This window comes from Triturus cristatus, chromosome 4_2, assembly GCF_964204655.1.
Source record: "Triturus cristatus chromosome 4_2, aTriCri1.1, whole genome shotgun sequence".
NCBI lineage: Eukaryota > Metazoa > Chordata > Amphibia > Caudata > Salamandridae > Triturus > Triturus cristatus.
The window spans coordinates 825,959,469-825,977,862 of NC_140586.1; the positions used below are offsets into that span (position 1 = coordinate 825,959,469).

Here is an 18,394-nt window from a genome sequence, read left to right on the forward strand (position 1 = left end):
CACACGGAAAGTCAAGCTTCGCATAAGCGAGCACAAAAGTACCATCCGCTGCATGAGACAATCCACTTGTTTGACCGAGCATTTCCTAGCTAAGAAACACAAAGCTGAGGACCTCAGGTGGATTGTCTTAGAACGTCCATTTATTCCCCAACATTTAACGGACGTTTCTCAATTTCTATTTGCCAAAGAACAAAAATGGGTTTATAAGCTTAAGACTGACACCCAAGGACTGAATGATAACATACCGTGGGCTTCCGTCTACACCTAAGACAGCCGTATCGCCATACTGTATGAATGTGTATATCCGGTTAAATGACTGGGACGCATTTTACTATTTTACTAATCAAAACACCCATTTATATCCATTGATTAGTTATCTGGATGGGCTGAACTTCTCCATGTTCATCTCCTTTTGGGTCTTCTGATTTGATGACTGAGTCATTCTATACTATTAAAAGCTAAACATGATTTACTAGAACACTACTAGGGTACTGGATTACTCCTTTGGGCACCACTACCAACTAGACCCCCTGAATGAGGAACTGGTTGTCATTCCTGTACCTATCTGGCACGAGAGGGGTTGTAACTCTAAGTGTAACTCTAGCTTTCCCAACAAGAGTGATTAGCGGGCATCGTGTTCACATGGTGACTTTATTTTACGATACCTTTACAAACTCTGCGTAACAGTGGCTCTAGGATTCCAAGCCACTGCGTCATAATTATTGACTCCATTGTGAACCAATAGTACGATTCATCCTCTTTATTGCCAAAGCACTCAGGGTCAATACCTACACTCTGCTCTTGGTCTATGCTGCTTTCGAGAGCTGCTCCATTATCACAATGATTCATGTGCACGCATGCGCTAGTAACTGCCACCTACTCTTCGCGCATGCGCGACAGACGAACAATAATCCCACGAGAAGCGCGTTATCTAGCAAGCTCTCCGCACACTCGTTGTGTGCGGTTTTATTATGTTGGTGATCGGCTCTGCCTGATCACTGTTACATCGGCCGGTTTGCCAGTAAACAGGGTTTTATTTGCACAACGTGACAGCTCTCACACATGCGCTGTGGAGAATTGTGTCTCTGGGAGTATAGCTTTGAGGCGCATGCGCTCCAGTACGGACACGCTCACTTGTCCCGATCGAGACACACAGCTGATCTCGATCGTGGACTACAATTTCACACGCGAGCGCTACAAAAAGCCCCCTCCTGTTCCGGTCGATACCTCCCAGACGGCTCGTGAGTCAGTCAGAGGTATCGACGGACAGGTAAGGGAGGAGGCTGGGAGCTCATGCTATTTGTGCTTTACAAACGAATTATCTCCCCAAATGTAACAAGTAGAGCCTAGTGGACACTTATAGCCACTTTAATTATCCTTCACCAATTCCCAGTATTCCCCTAGTTCATATGGGCAATAACCATACACTATTTCACCAATTACTGGTTTCTACCTATCACTGGTTTCTACTATGTTACTGGCTTACTAAGATACATGACCCCATAATAACAAGGGTCTGCAGAGATTTAGACCATAAATACATCCTGGGAGTTAGGAGTTCTTTAAGGTTTCGGACATTTTAACTATTGTAGGTTCTTTTTTTAATATGTTTGAAATACGTGTTTTGAGATCAAAGCAGACAGGTATCAATCAGCAATCTGTCTGGGCTTTTTCTCCACATTCAAACAGAGCGGTGCCTCCTTCTCCGAGTAGTCAGCCGGGTGAGGTGAGGCTTTACTCCCACACAAAGCTGGGTGAGTTTTTTTGCTATTTTTCTTCCACTATTTTGATATACAAATTGTATTTCCAAACATCGCTTTGAGTTTGTTTGATAATCAAGGCACGGCTAACTCTAGACCTGCTGTTTTTCAACTGATGGTTTTGTTCTGATGTGCATGAGGTTTTATGTGTGTATTCTATTTTTAGGAATGAAGACATTGTCCTCACGCTCAATGCTTGAGCTGTTCTGGTAGGGTGGCACACGCCACACACATATCCCACATTTAAATTGATTTGCATGGGTTTATTTATTATTGTTTTTTCACTTTTTGTGATTACTTTAAGCAGTAGCTCTTTTTCAATTTCAAGGTCCTGAAGAAAGCCGGGTCAAAGTGACCGCTCCGGCTGAAACATGTCGACCATACTTTTCTCACACGAACCAAAAATTAGCCTGTAAAATTCATACCAGACTATAGGTTCTTTTATATATGAAACTTGATTAATCCATATTAAACTCATTTTTGATCAAGTATTCATTTTTAACCTCACATCACTCTCTTAGCACTGCACTTCACAGGAGCCCTCGACTATTTGGGTTCACACCCTTGCAGGAGTTTATTTTCCTTCTGGGTTTCACTAGCCTGTGCACCTGAGCGATTTGTTATCTCGGGCTCAGACAGTGATTCCTTGGAGTTCCAGATGACGATGCTCCGCCAGTAAGGGTGGGCTGATGGACTCCTATCTCCTACAGGGGTGCCTCAACTATTCGCAGGTTCTCGTACACACCTTTACAATAACCATTAGTTGGCTATTTCTGTTTTGAATGGACTGTACTTCTTCTTTTTGTTCTATAGTATCTGCAAAACCCACCTGTCCTACGTGATGTCGAGCCAGTGGGGGAGGTGATGGTGAATCCTGCCACCCACTGGCGAATAATAGGCCTGAAAGGTCAGACTAGGAGGGTTTGGAGGCTGCTACAGAGGGGTCGCTGGTCGACTGGCCCGCCCGCTGTCCCCCGACTCACGGCGATGGGGTCCTCGGCCACGCAGAGGTTGGACAGCTTGCACAGGCCTGTGGCTTTAGGTGGGACATGGAGGGGCACCCCTTCCGTAGCCACAAAAGGGGCGAAAGGCAGACTGCGCTGGGCGGGAGGTGGAAGCGAGGCCTTAGGATCTGGCCGTAGCCCCAGAATCCTTAAAGCGTTCAAGGGCATGTCCAAAAGCGTTGCTTAGACATCCCCTGAAAAGCCAGTGGACCTCAACCAGGCATAGCATCTCAGTGCTACTGGCGTGAACGTGAGTCGGCGGTGTCCAGCCCACACCAGATGGTGAACTTTGCTGCGTCTCTCCCTTCGGCAACAGGATGGGAGAGCACGGCCCGGGCCTCCGGGAACTGTGGCAGCACCTGCGCAACCGTGTCCCACACCAAGTGGGAGTAATGGCCCAATAGGCATGTAGTGTTCACCGACCGCAGCCCCAAGCTGGAGGAAGAAAACATCTTCCCAAGGTGGTCCGGCTTCTTGGATTCCCTATCAGGGGGTGCGTTAGGGAATGCGCCTTTGGACATGGAGGACTGGGCTACCAAGCTCTCAGGGGTGGATGGGAAGAGAGGAAAATGGGGTCGGCCAGGCGGAGGCGTCGGGCAATCATCCTGTCCACAGGAGCCCCTGTGTTGCCCCTGTGTTGGGCTTGGACCCAGTGCCCAAAAGGATGTCCATTAGGGCCTTACTGAATGGCAGCAGGAGCTCCCAGGAGGCCGCTGCCAGTTGAAGCACCGCTGTCAGGAGGTTAGTCCTGACCGCCACCGTAGGAATCTCGAGGTTTAGGGCCTCGGCTGCCTTATGCAACACACCTGCGTAAGATGCACCCTGCTCTGTAGCCACGGTAGGGGGAGAGAGCATGTCAAGGTCTAGGGAGGTGTCTAAACCACTGGCCTCACCAAACTCCTCTCTCCCGTACGGTTCCGCCAACTGGTCTGCATGAGGGTCCACAGACCTCTCCCAGTCCTCCTAAAACTCTCCTGTGAGCCACTCAGGTCGGTAGGAAACAAGAGGAGAGAATAGGGGTACAAAAGTACCGATCGGTGCCAGTCCTGATGTCGGGCGACACAACCGGCGTCGAAGGTGTCCTCACTAGGCCTCACTTGGTGTCCTCCGGCGCGCCGTAGTCGCGCCGGAGGTGCGCCAGAGGTAAGCCCGTTTGCGCCCGTTCGCGTCCCGGGCGCTCTAGGGGCGCCTCCGGCCTCTCACCTGGTTAATAACCATGAGGATTGTAATAACTCACCGTACCGTACGGAGGAGGATGCTCAACACCGACTATGTCCTTCATCGTACAAAAATCTTTCTTGTGGCCTACTGAATGTTCGCTCTCTCGTGAAACATCATGCGGAGATAGCCCTTTTACTAGAATCCTCACACCTGGATATACTATTTGTAACGGAAACATGGACCACGGCGGACTGTGGGCTGGAACTCGGTTGGGCTTGCCCACCGGGCTATCTTATTAGACACGCACCTCGAGCCTCTGGCAGGGGAGGTGGAGTAGGTTATATTTTTAAAGATTCGATCTCCCTGGTGGAATTAGCAGTAAAGGAAGTGGTAGGGTTTGAGCTCATGGGCTTTTCTATCATGTCCCAGAGTGGCACCTTGATTACAGGGTTGTTATGTTATAGACCCCCCTCCTCGACCACAACCTCTCTTCAGTCATTGGTTGATTTAATTTATGATCTTTCAAATTCCCACGCTAAAATTCTAATATTGGGAGATTTTACCCTCTGGCCTTCCGGCCCTCAAGATCTGGCCTACAGAGAGCTCTGCCAATCGTGTAGTAACATTCAACTCACACAGGTGGTTTCATCACCCACGCATGTGAAGGGACACATGCTAGATCTGATCTTCGCCGAGAAGGATGTGGTGGTAGTGAAAGAGATCCTGGAGCAGGGCTGGACAGATCACTCTTTGATTAACATGTCCATTGTTTTGCCTGGGCCGTTAAAATCAACCAACTCAAGTGGCTTTAAATTTAATCGTCAATGGGCTCGTCTTCTTAGAGAGCCAAGTCGCCCTATTCTATTGCCCAGGGGTTTCCAGGTGGAGGATAGTGTAGATAAGAGCTATACTGCACTTTGTCAGCAAATTTCGACATCTCTAGACGAATTGGTCCCTCTGCGGAGGGTGAGGGAGAGACCTAGAGTGACTAATGCCTGGTTTAATGACGATCTCAGACAGCATAAGATCTGCTGCAAACAGGCTGAGCGTACTTGGAGGAGAGGATATAAGGAGTCGGACAGGGCAGCGTATAAAGCGGCCCTACAGGTATATAAGACTCAACTAAGAAGTGCTAAAGCAAAGTTCTTAGAAGATACCTTGGATAAGGCCCCAAATAAACCGCAAACCCTATTCAAGCTGGTTAATAACTTATCTAATCCATCTTGTACAGCTCCAGCTATTCCGACCTCTCAAGATCTGTGTGACTCTCTGGCCGTTGCATTTGAGGAGAAAATTAGGACTATCCTGAATGGACTCTGAGTGCCCGGACAGCTGGCGTCGCCGCTACCTCCTTCACTGGAATCCCTCTGCCACTCGGCGCCTCTTCGGGATAGCAACAGGGTAGATACTTTTTGTTTGCCTTGCTTTCCCATTCCTTCATCAGAAGAATTTGGTGTCTTGGCCAATGGAGTGTCTTCGGGCTCACCACTGGATCCAATGCCTCATAAGATCTGGAAGGCATTTCAAGATGAGCTGTTCCCTCCACTCTACTCCATTTGCTGTCAGTCACTGACGACAGCGACAGTTCCAGTTAGTTGGAAAGTGGCAATAGTAACTCCACTATTAAAGAAGGCTTCTTTAGATCCATCATGTCCAGCCAACTATAGGCCCATCTCGCTTTTACCTTTTGTAATAAAGGTCCTTGAGAGATGGGTCACAAGAGCCTTGTCCAACTATCTGGAATTAAACTCTTGCCTGGATACAGCTCAATTTGGCTTCAGACCGGCCCACGGTACTGAGACCGCATTGGTTACCGTGTTGGATGATCTACGAACGCGTGTCGACAGGGGCAAATCAGTTTTTCTGGTGCTGCTCAACATGTCGGCCGCGTGACACGGTTGACCATGCGGTTCTCTTGGAGCGTCTCCAAAGTGTGGGAGTAACCAATTTAGCCCTAAGCTGGTTAACGTCTTATCTCAGTGACAGACAGCAAGCTGTGGCCTTACCACCATTTCGATCAGCCACTCGACAGGTGAATCAGGGTGTTCCTCAAGGGTCGGCGATTAGTCCGATCCTGTTTAATTTATATCTTCGACCCCTTATAGAACTTATTAAGTCATTCGGCATATCAGTCATCAATTATGCCGATGACACTCAACTGATTTTTTCATTTGAGGGTAGTGAGTCGGTCTCGAAAGACACTTTTCATCGTTGTATGTCGGCCACAGCCGAATGGCTGCGAGCTAACTCACTCCAGTTCAATGGGTCAAAAACGGAGGTTCTCCATTGCTCTCCTGATCGCCTCCCTCGTGCGTTACCTGACGATTTTTGGCCACCTTCTATTCCGGGTTCGGTGGAAGGAGCTAAATCGGCCCGTAACTTAGGAGTGGTATTTGAACCTGATCTACAGCTGGATGGTTCAGTAAATAAGACCGCAGCGACCTGTATGGGCCTGCTCCGTGCCCTGCGCAAAATTTTGCCAATACTCCCCCCAGGTGTCAGAGCAGAGGTAGTGCGTAGTATCATACTCAGTAGGTTAGACTACTGCAACGCACTGCTTCTAGGAGCTCCTAATAAATTGATCCTTAAGTTGCAGAGGATCCAGAACATGGCTGCGAAACTGGCTTTGTCCCGACCACGCTCTGCTTCTTCTTCTGCAGCTTTAGCTGATCTACATTGGTTGCCGGTACAACAGAGGATCGCGTTCAAGGCGTTATGTCTTGTATTTAGGGCGGTGCATGGACTCGGACCAATTCCACTCCAGGGCCTGTTTTCATGGTACCAAGCTGCCCGACCTCTGAGATCCTCATCGGCGTTCCTGGTGCGGATTCCAAGGATCACTAGAGCAAGGATAGGTGGCCGTGCTTTTAGCTATACGGCCGCCTCACTATGGAACTTCCTCCCTCTGGCGCTGAGGGGTAATCAAGATCTGCTCTCCTTTAAAAGGGATCTTAAGACCTATTTGTTCCCAAGGGCAATGTAAAACATTATTCCGATGGTTTAATAGGGTCTCAGCGCCAGGATACCCTTTGGGTGACAGCTGCGCTTAATAAGAAATAAATACATACATACTAGATTCGGCCCCAAGGAGGTGTCACGAGGTCGACCGACGCCAATCTGAATCCAGGCCTGGATCCTTGGGGGCCCTGCGGCGCCAAAGCCGTCGACATAGAAGGCCTAGGGCCCCCAACTGAGTCTGCAGGGCCGAAGGTGCGCCGGCGGAGTCTGGCTGCCCGAAGATCGAATGTAAGGCTTTGTAAAAGCTTTGAAGCTGGGCAGGGGTCGCTCTGAGTCCTGGAAAGGGAGGGAAGGCCAGAGTCGACCAAACATGCTCGGCGGGCGGAGCCAGATGACTCACTTCCACGTCGGTCAATGGAGAGGGAGAAGGCGAAGAGCGACGATGCTTCTTCGCCTTCTTCTTGTGCTTCGACTTAGCCAAAGACGAAGACTTCGATGACGAGTGGTTGTGTTGGCTCCGCAACCGGTCCTGCAACCTCCCTCTCAACTGGGACCTCGAACGGCGCAGAGCGGACTGCCGGGCCCCGAGAAGCTTTCGGGACCGCTCCTGCAAAGACTTCGGATTCATGGGCCGGCAGTCAGAGCACGACTTCGGGTCGTGGTCGCGCTCCAGGCACCAAAGGCACACGAGGTGCAGGTCCGTGACCTACATCAATTTGTGATAGGAGTCTCAAGCCTTGAAGTCGGTCCGACGTGACATCCCTCCATGCGCCAGGAGTCGATCGACTCAAAAAAGGGTGTCGACAAAAGTCGCAAAAACTGGGTCAAAAATGACTTGAGGTTCCACTCTCTCCGGATCTGCGCTGGCTGGCGAGGAAAAAGAAAGAACTGACATCAACGCGCGAGGGCGGCGTCCAAGTAGATACAGCGACGTCATTCCGGTGACCACGACGCCAACGATGAACGCAGAGTCTCCCGCCGCCGCCTATTGATGAGCAGAGGTACTGCGGGGGAAAAGAGTCTCCGGATCCTGTCTGACGCCTGGGGTTAATACTAAGATGAGGAAATCATAACTAATGGTCTTTTCCAGATTACCATGTTTCATAGTGTACATTGGTAGGAAATGTTTGTGTGTTTAATGGCTTCTGAAAAACGTTGTTTGATGGTTTCTGAGAAATGATGCCTGTATGCATTTGCATTGTGTTAGAAACAGTGTGAAGGGCATATGTGTGAATGTGGTAAAGGTGCAACTGATACTATATGTGATTGTGCCATTGTCTGTGTATGTGCGCGTGAGTGATGGAACATGATGGTTTATGCTTAAGTAGTGTTTAGTTTTGAGAGCGTACGGTGTGTACGTGAGAGAAAGAGACAGAGATAACTAGTGTAGAACAGTTTGCTTCTACAACGATATGTGAATGGAAGGGAGACTAGTAACATGTTGCGACATTCATTTAGAAAGTATCTTCTAAATTAGGCATGAGCTGAGAGGGGGCCTGCAGATCAGCAGTACAGCTGTGCTCCTTTCAAACTCCATTTACTCACATCTGACCAATGTCCCAATCTGGAACCGAGTGCTCATAAGTTTGTATGTTCCATCCCGCACGAGGACAGAGTCAGAAAGAGTGGGAACACTTGGTTCAGTGATCCCTCTTCCTCCACTTCCTTCCTTAAGGCACTCACCACCCTAAATTGAAGTTGTTGATGTTGTACTGCTGGAAACGCAGCAACAATTCTTTGATGGTTGCGGCCCTCTGGTGAGGAGGCAGATATATGGTCTGCATCAGGAGGGGCTATCACACTGCTCTTCTGCCGATTGGTGTAATTAACAAAAAGCACAACTGTCCCTGAGCTTTGTGTTCCACCGGAGTCCTTTTATGCCTGTGTCCAACATGGCCGCATTATAAGGCTTCACATACAATAAATGTTTGCCTAGGCCCAAACAAGAGCACCTCAAGCACACAGATGGTATCTCAGAAGGTGAGCATGTTTGAGATAGGCACAGGAGGAGTACGGGGGGTTGTGAGGGCGAGTTGATCAAGTGATTATACTAAGTAAAGAAGCGGCACTTCACAAGCCGGGGAGTTTGGAGCAAGGCATTCTTGCATAGGTGGACGATGATGCATAATTCTGCAGTAAGGCAATCACACAATGCCAGTTTACTCCTGTAGGCGGGTGAAAGTAGTGAGGAAAGAGTCATATGACTTGTCACTTTCGGAACTTCAGTGCTGTCTTTTTTCACTTAAACAATGTGCCCCCTAGAGGCAACACAGCTTGACGCAGAAAGTTTAAATAAAAGAAAATAAGGAATTGCTGAGTGTAAGTGGAGCAGGCTACAAGGGCACACTGAGATGCAGGAAAAACAGAAATCCACAACAATGCACACACACGCGAGAGAAGGGGCTACCTATGGCTGCATACTGGAACAGCTTTCATAATTGTGTCCAAGAACTATGGGGAACTGACCAACAGACTTGAAACAGGAGAAAGCCCAGACACAAATACTGAACAGAAGAGATATCCAGAGGCAACCATCTGTTCATTAGTAAGTCTTATGATCCATAAATACAAGAGATTAGAACAATCCTATGAGACTACAGGCCACACAGAAGCAGTCATGTAAGTAAGAGATCAAATTCGAAACCAACTTAGAGTTTAGCAAGATCAACAGAAGACAGCAGTGATTGGTGATGCTAGCATCAATACAAGCAGACAACAGCAGTGCAGAAAGCAAGGTATGAACGCAGTTCAACTGTAGTGAGGCTCCGGAAGCCATGCCCAGGTGGATCTCCAAGAAGCAATGTGACCACCAAAAAACAGGAAATGTTGCCACAAGTATTTGGATAGCTTCCGTCCAAGGGCTAAAATTGCCCCAGGAATCAAATTTTCCTATTCTGTAATTCTCCAATGAAAGAAGGTAAACAAGTAGCATGACATAATTCTGAACTCTTTGGTAGGATCCATGAGTCTGTTCAAATGAGAAATGTATGGCATGCGCCCAAACAAACTAGACTAGGCATAAAATGCTGGCTATGGCTTACATTTCATGTGTAACTGGTGGGAGCCACTCGCTCGTTCGTCAACGTCAAGTTGGCGAGCACAAGCGAGGAAAATACACCTCCCAGCAAGATTTTTCCTCGTTCGCCATCATCGACGTCGAAGTGCCGAACACGGACAATCACACTCCAGGCAAAATTTCTCAGCGCGGGTGGTCAGATTTCTCATTGCGAGTGGTCGGGTATGCTCGCAACCGCTGCTGTTGAGAAACCATCAGTTCGCATTGAGAAGCTGCCTCTCAAGTAAAAAATCTACTCTAGCATCAGAAAGGAAGCAGCGCCCGCTTGCACTGTGCATGGTGCCGTTCGCGATGATGGAACAGTGAGGACAAACAACTGGTGCTGAAAATCACCACAAGCGGCATTTATCTAACGCACTCCGCTGCTTGCAGAGCTCTGCGTTATGCATCAGTTTTCTTTTCACTTCGCGTAGTTCCGCGTAGTGGAACTCCATGAACTACGCCCAGGCTTAGTTACAGGAAGGCACCTGAAATGAAATGGATAACACTGCTATTGCATTTCCTGCAGCACCCTGCACAAGGCTGCGTGACCACCAAATCCGGTCCATGACTGCCTAGGTTCAGGACATAAATAAACATGGCTGAAATCATCTACAACTAGTTCTGTTACAGAAGTACAGTTATCGACTCCCTGGCAACTTTCAAACGCTGCATTTTTCGGGGTCTGCGTTAGCACAGGTCTGTAGATCAATGGGAGAAAAAAAAAAAAGATTGCTGGTTACTGCTACGGAGTCCTGACAAGATGCATACTTTAAATTTGGAGGGCTCTCGTGTGAGACCGGCCTCACGGCGTTGCCCTCTCCATCACCCAGCCAACCTGCAACCACCCTCAAGTCACAACATCTCCGACTCCGGCCGCCCCAGCCACCCCCGATCCGCGGGCCGGCCAGAGGCTTGACAGACTCAACACCCTACCACGCATGTCCAACCGAGGGAGCGGGAACCCTCGAGCCAGACCCAGAGGCGCCAGCCCAGTCACACCTCGGGTCACCTTCCCCGGGAGGACTTGATCGGCCACCAGGCCCCTGGGGAGCAGGCGCCTCCCCTGCCGAGCGTCTGGGGTCCCTCCCAGACCCACCTGAAAAGACCAAAGAAGTGAGCGGCAGGAAATCCCGCCGAACCCCCTCGGTCACCCCAGTCCCCCCTCTGCGAGCACTCCGGACTTCAAAGAACCAGCGGAGTATAACAAGGGGTGCCGGAGAAACGAGTGCAGAGAAGACCTGGAACCATCCGAGCCTGCAGACGCTGTCGCGGCTCCTGAATGCTGAAGTTACCTGGGCCTGCTGAGTGACTCGCGGCCTCTTGCTATTGAACCATCTGAGCCCTGCAGACGAGGTCGCGGCTCCCGAACACTGAACCACCTAGGCCTGCTGAGTGACTCGCGGCCCCCAGCTATTGAACCATCTAGGCCTGCTGAGTTACTCGCGGCCCCCAGCTATTGAACCATCTAGGCCTGCTGAGTGACTTGCGCCCCCAGCTATTGAACCATCTGAGCCTGCTGACGGAATCGCGGCTCCCGAACTCCGACCACCTGTGCCTGCTGAGACTCGCGGCGCTCCCCCTTGAGGACGACTCGGTAAGAGATCGCCCAGAGACACAACACCCTCCAGCTCGAGGATTGTGAGCTTTCCGCAGGGTATTTCACAGAGACACTATCTTGAAAGACTGTCCCGCTACCCCCATTCCCCCCGACCGATTTGTGGTACGTTGTGCCACTGCTGTACTGCTTACATCTTGGATCATAAAGATCCCTTGAAATCATAGATAAAAGAACCTATCGTCCTACAAAGAACACGTGTGGTGTCACTCTGTTCGTAGTGTATCTCAGGGTGTGCGCGCCTGGTTCGGCCTACTTGGGAGAGGTGGGTCAAAGGGGTGGGCAGGACGTGTATCGAACCCCCCTCCGGCGAACGCCTTTCCAACATCTCACAATCGGTGACATGTAGTATAGAAAGAAGCCATTAGCCACTTATAATCGCCTAGGAGGCACTGAACAATCAGTGGTATTGTTGGCTCTCTGAGGGAAATGTAATAGGGAACAACTTGCTATAACTGGACATAAAACAAACGCTATTAAGCAAGACTGCAACCGAAACGTGTAATCCAGTATTGGGGTGACATGGCTATTTGGGGAAAAGCACATTAAGGAGAAATATGTTTTGGTTTTAGCTGTAACTAGAACATACCCTTTCAAGGGCATTTTTCTGAACCCCATGTACTTGTCGCAGGCATAATCTAAATCCCAAATACAGGCCATCACCCTTGCCTTACCTTCTGTAATGCTCTTTTTGGCAGAGATACATTTAGCTGGAGATTCCTCACCTACTGAATATTCCCCACTCGACAGACTGGATGCGGAAACTTTTCACCAGTACCTCGGCGCGCCAGAAGGTGGCACCCTGATGCTCCACACCAACGCCATCCTTCTCCGGAAATTACATGCAGAGCCTATATAGGCACCGCGCCACTCCTCCATGCTATCATCTGTTTCTATCCAGACTCTCCACACTCCTAGACACAAGGCTCCAAAAGCAAAATGGTGTGATTCCCTGATTCCTAGACTTCGGATCTTAGAAGTGGATAGAGTCCAATCACAGACTCTCTACTAGAAACAACATTACCAGAGGAACATAACCTGTTCTTCTAATTAAGACTTATAGCCACAGATTCGTAACCTTTTGAACAGATAAAGCAATACCTAAAGGGAAGTGGACTGTAAATGCGGTTAAAACAGAAAAAAAGTCCTGCAGATCTGAGCAGGCAAATTATCCCTTTCAGCAACTGGACTATCCAGACATTAGTGCTTCATCTTAGAAACTCCAACTCACAGAAGTGCTGACATTGTGTGTTCTTGCAAGTGGCAAACAGATGAAGCCAAGGTTCTCCCTATCCACGGAAATGACCCTGAGCCCACTGCAGACTTATCTGACACTCGTGATCCGCTAGGCATCAACGGCTGAGCCTACCAGGTGGTTCACTACCAGGAACATTCCTTGGTGATCCAGCCTGTTCCAGCAGCGCAAGGCCTCCTGGCACAGGGATTGTGACCCCACCCGCTTTGTTTTTTGCAGTACTATATGGTGGCGGTGTTGTCTGTGAGCGCCTGCACCAGCCTCCCAACCCATGATGGATGGAAGGAAAGGTTTCAAAGCCAAGCGGATAGCCCTCAGCTCAGAACGTTGATGTGGAGCAGGGACTCCGCTGAAGACCAGAGGCCTCTGATCTCCAACTCTCCCAGATGGTCACCCCAAACCAGAGGCAATACATTAGTGACCACGGTCAGCTCCGGTGTGAGGAAGGGAGAGGGGTCTGCAGCTGACCCAATTGTTGTCCAGAAGATACTACTGCAGATCTTTTGCAGTCTCCTCCAAAATCTCAACATGGACGGAGAGGCCCCCTAATGTTGGGCCTACTGAGACTCTTCAGATCCCACGGCAAAGCCTGTTTACGCCACCTGGCATGCTCGACCAGCAGGATACAGGAGGCAATTAGTCCTAACAACCTAAGAGTAGACCTCACTGAAATCCAGGACCACAACTGAAAGATCGGGATCAATGCCAGAATGTCCTGGACATTCGTACCAGGAAGGAAATTGTCTTCGTCAAATGAAAGTGAACATCAAATATGACAGTCAGCAAACCAGACTGGGCCATTGGCATATTTTATACCTGTGCCCTCACAGTGCCTTCCTCTGGAAGGTAATATTCAAAATGCTCACAAATGCCTTTGTTTTTTTTTTGCGCACCATGAAATAGAAGGAGTAATAACCACATCCTACTTCTGCTGCAGGCACAAACTCATTAGCCGCTCTGGCCAAAAGGACTTGCACATCCTGATGCAAAATGGAAAGATGGTCATCCATCAATCATTGAAGATATGGTGAAAGGTGCAGTGGTGAAGAAAGGAAGGGGAGGGCATAGGCTTTACAAACAATTAGCAGGACCCATATGTCTAATCAACTTGGCAACAATCGTGAGATCCTGCCCCCCACCGGGTGTCCACAATCCACTAATGGCACTCTCAACCGGTTTTAAAGGTGAGGCTGCAGGGAAGGTCGTAGATTGGGTGTCCCTTTGACACTGGCCGCAGAAGCAGTGGGTACCATGGCCGTGACCCCAAAACTATTGGGCGCCATGCTGAGGCTGGATTGGTTGCAGTATGGGGAACCTCAGCCAAAACTGCGAAAGGAGCGGTAGGCTTGATGCTGTTGGCTAGGTAGGGTAGATAAACCCAGGGAACTTGCCCTCCTTGAACCACTTGAGAGCTATGTCTACATGTCTCCAAACAGGTGAGACCCATCGACAGGCAAGTCCATGAGGGATGACTAGACATCTCCTGGAAAACAGGTGGACTGCAGCCAGGTGTGGGTGTAAATGGCTTGAGTGATGCCAGGGTCTGCACAATGGAATCCGCGTGTCCCAGCAACAACCAATCATGAACTTGGCAGCATCTTGGCCGTCCTGCAGGGCCTTTAAAAGGACAGGTCAGAGATTTTTGGTTACACTTGAGAGGATTTGAGTCACCGAGTTCCAAACGGCGTGGGAATAGCACCCCAGCAGGCAGCTGGCATTCTCTGACCTGAGAGCCAAACTAGTGGATGAAAATACTCTTGATTTGCCAAAGGTTCCAACACATTTAGCGCTCTATGACTGGGAGCAGTCAGGAAAAGTGTTGGAGTTAGTTTTGCTTTTGCACACTAGCACCACCAAGCTTTATGGGGAGGAAAGCGGAGGTAAAAATGTGGGATTGCCATGGGCAGCGTGATGGAGTTGCACGATTTGGCTTCCTACTGGTGGACGAGAGAAAGGTTTGGTTCATGCCCATAAAAAGGTGTCCGTTAGGGCCTCATTACATAGTAGAAGGGGCTCAGAAGCTGCTTGCCCCGGCTGAAGAACGTCTGTCAATACATTACTCTTTACCTCCAAGTGGGAGGAGATGGAGGTCAAGGACTTCAGCCAGCCAGAATAAATATTACCATGGTGCAGGAAACAGACTATGCTGTGGCTGGTTCCAGAGGGTGAGACGGCCCGTTTCAGAAGAGGTATTGAGACCATTAGCCTCCAACAAGTATTCATGCCAATTGTTGTTTTGATAGGGTTGAGCTAACTTATCACAATCATTATCAGAGTCTGCGCCGATAAGGGAATATAGGGTATGCTGGAGAGGTGTGGTGCAGCGGTCAGGGCAGCTGACTTCGGAGCACAGGGTTCACGGTTCGATCCCTGGCTCCGGCGGCAGTTCAGCTCAACACCTTGTGACTCAATAGCTCACTTAATTCCCACGACGCCCCCAGCGCCTTGAGACCCGTAAGGGTGAGAAGCTTGCGCTTTACAAAAACGGATTTAAATTTTTTTTTTTATGCTGCCTTCTCTGTGGAGCATAAGACACACAATTGATGGACGGAATGCATAACAAATCAAAACATTCACCCCCAGTCAAGAGATCTGGGTTAAATCCATCATTCTTTTGCTCACCATGCCACCCCAGTTTAGACCTGGCCATATGCAAATCAGTCTTGACCCTGTGCCTCATGGGAACAGTCCAGCCCGAACTGCCAAGCCAGGTCCTCCCTGGACCGGAAACAAGCATCCTAGAACCGGTTTTGTGGTTTCACCCCTCTTCAGCCAGGATAGCTTGATTCCAGTGGCACATTATCTGTGGAGGCAGCAGAGGAAACGGTATCTCAACTGTCATCGGGAGCAGTCAGAATCACCCGTCTTGGAGTCAGACTGTACTATGGGTAGCTCTTTGTCAGGCATTAATGGATTTGGTACCAGCGTTCAAGTCCTGTGGCTGTCTTGGACAGTGGCGTCAGAGGCAGGGTTCAGACCACAGCCACAGGCGTCATAACGTGCTTGGAGGGTCCAGCTGGCACAGGGGATGAACCCGCCAGTGGTACTCCAGGCGGAAAGCCTCTTGTCTCCTTGGGTCCTAAAGGCACACCAAGGAGACAAAGAGCCAACGCTTGGCTACACAGAACTCTTCGAACTGTTGTGGAGTGGCAGATGGCCCCAGAAACTCACATTTTGAAACAATCAGTTGTGGATCATGTCTGAAGTTGACTGACTCTAGGAGCGTGATTGAGATACATGGTGCCGCCCCCACACCTGCTCAGAGTGGGGTCAGAGTCCCACGTTGATTTCTTTTGTATCATTTTTGACTTATGGGACGAATAAGATTGCAATGAAGAACGGCCTCACAAGCAGCTTAGGTGACTGCTGGAGCGGGACTGGGACAGACCTTTGACTTGAACCACAACTTAGAGGGGTCTCGGAGAGGAGTCTTCCTATTCTTGGCAATGTAAAGTTTCGCCTCACGATCCGAATGGCCTTTGAGTTCATCGACGTGTAGTCACTGCAGGCCTTGGAGTTGTGACTCTACCGCAGACACAGCAGGTGATTTCGATGGGGATCTGTCACATCATTTGTTTGAAATAGTCCAATTGGACTTAAAACCTGTTGTTTTAGGGGGGTGAAATCTGGTGCACTCTAGGTAATTTGAAGAAATATCAAGGTAAAGTGTCTGAGTAATGAGAGAGAACTCCAGATCAGCGTCTGCTGGCACTGAACAAAAGGAACTGACAGCGTGCGGGAGTGGCACCTATATAGGTTCTATATGTCATTTTCGGAGTGGAAAGGAGTCGGTGCAGAGTTGCATACTGACACATTGAGGCGCACACAGGTACTGCAGAGAAGTTTCTAGATCCAGTGTGACGCCTGGGGAATATTCAAAAAATGACAAATCTGCAGCTACAAGAAACCGAATATTACTGAAACCATTGAAACCCTGCAGTAACAAATCCGCATGAACATATTTCTTGTGCAAAGGCCAAAATTGCTGGAAATCTGACATGTCTGCAGGGTCACCCCACACATTTTGCCTCCTGTGGCTGAACCCGTTTTCGTTGGCATTAGGAGTCTGCACACTTTACTCCTGCTAACTGGTAGTAAAGTGACTGTGCACTCCCTTCTAAACATGGTGAAATTGGAAATCACCTGATTGGAACATTTTATTTACTTATCAGTCCCTAGCCGATGGTACTACATGCACACAGCGCCTGTACATGAAATGCTACTAGTGGGTGCAGCACTCATTGTGCCATCCACTAGAAGTAGCACTGTAAAACATCCCAGGCCTGCCATTTCAGCCTGTATATGCAGTTTTAAAACTGACGGTCTGGCCTGCCAAAATAAACCTTTTGCAAGGCCTAAACATTCCTTTTTAACACTAACAAGTCAATACCAAGGTAAGCGCTAAATGCTCATGGGGCAGGGTGCATGGTATTTAAAAAGGAAGCCATGTATCTTTAATGTTTTACATGTCCTCGCAGTGAAAAACCTCCAAAGTCATTTTGACTGCAGCAAGGCTAGTCTCTCAGACTACCACTGGGTTATCTCTTTACATTTAATAAGTGCTAAATTCAGTTTGGGAACAAGTAGAGAAATACATCTTCCTCTCATTTTTTTAATGTAATGTAAAATCCTCTTTAATGGCAATGTCACATATTGAGTAATTCTGGAAATTCCTTTTTAGAAAGCTGGTATGTTTCTATCTAAAGTTTATAGTGTCTTCCTGTGAGTGACCAGTTGCTCTTGGGATGGTGTTGGATTCCCAACAGGGAAATGTGTATTGGGGCCAGACAGAGGACAAAGGGGTTGGGGGTAGAAGGGAGTGAGTATTCCTGACGGCATGGCTGATTACACTTTAAAGGGGTCTGCCCCAGCACACACAAAGGAACTCTACACCCAGCTAGCTCCTGATTTTTGTTTCACTAGCCAGGCTGAAGCCACACACAGGGAAGATGACTAGAACCGGTTTGGGGGTAGACAAATATCAGAACACTCTTGGACCTGAGACTATTCAGAAGAAAGACTACCCTGTCTGAAGAAGGAAGATTGGACCTGCTTGCTTTGAACCCCAGAGACGACTGCAAGGGTCAGTTGGCTGACTTCTTGTTTAAGTTACAGGGACCCAATCAGCTTCCAGAGGGCTTTCCTGCTGACCTGACCCGACTGGACTTGAGCTAGTCCCCCTCTGCTGGCTTCCAAGGGAATGAGTCCTAAGCTCCCAAGTGCGGTCTCTAATGTCCTGGCCCCATGAGCTAGGGTGAGTGTGTACTTCTCCCTTCTTAACTGAAGTTTCACCAGCTCCACCGCAGAGTGACACAGAATGACGCAGGGCCTCGCAAAGCAGAACCGTGCAGCCCCCGACAGGCGGCTTCACTGGATCTGAAGCAGAGCCTCGCATCACAGCACTGTACAGTCCCAAACACCAAGGACAGAAGGTACAAACTCCAAGCGGGCCGAACCTGGTTCTGCACCCAGCCCTCATTTAATTGTGTATGGCCTGAATTTTTGACTGTTCTAATCCAGCGTGACCAGATACCGCATCAGGCGCTTTGTGCCCTTTGGCACTATTTTCACCTAAAACCTTAA

General features: G+C 49.1%; 1 protein-coding gene across 3 annotated transcripts in view; it reads right to left on the reverse strand.

Moving 5' to 3' along the window:
• Positions 1 to 18,394, reverse strand: part of ERI3 (ERI1 exoribonuclease family member 3) — a 1,537,399-nt gene that overhangs the window by 939,588 nt on the left and 579,417 nt on the right. The gene's annotated exons all lie outside the window — the stretch shown is intronic.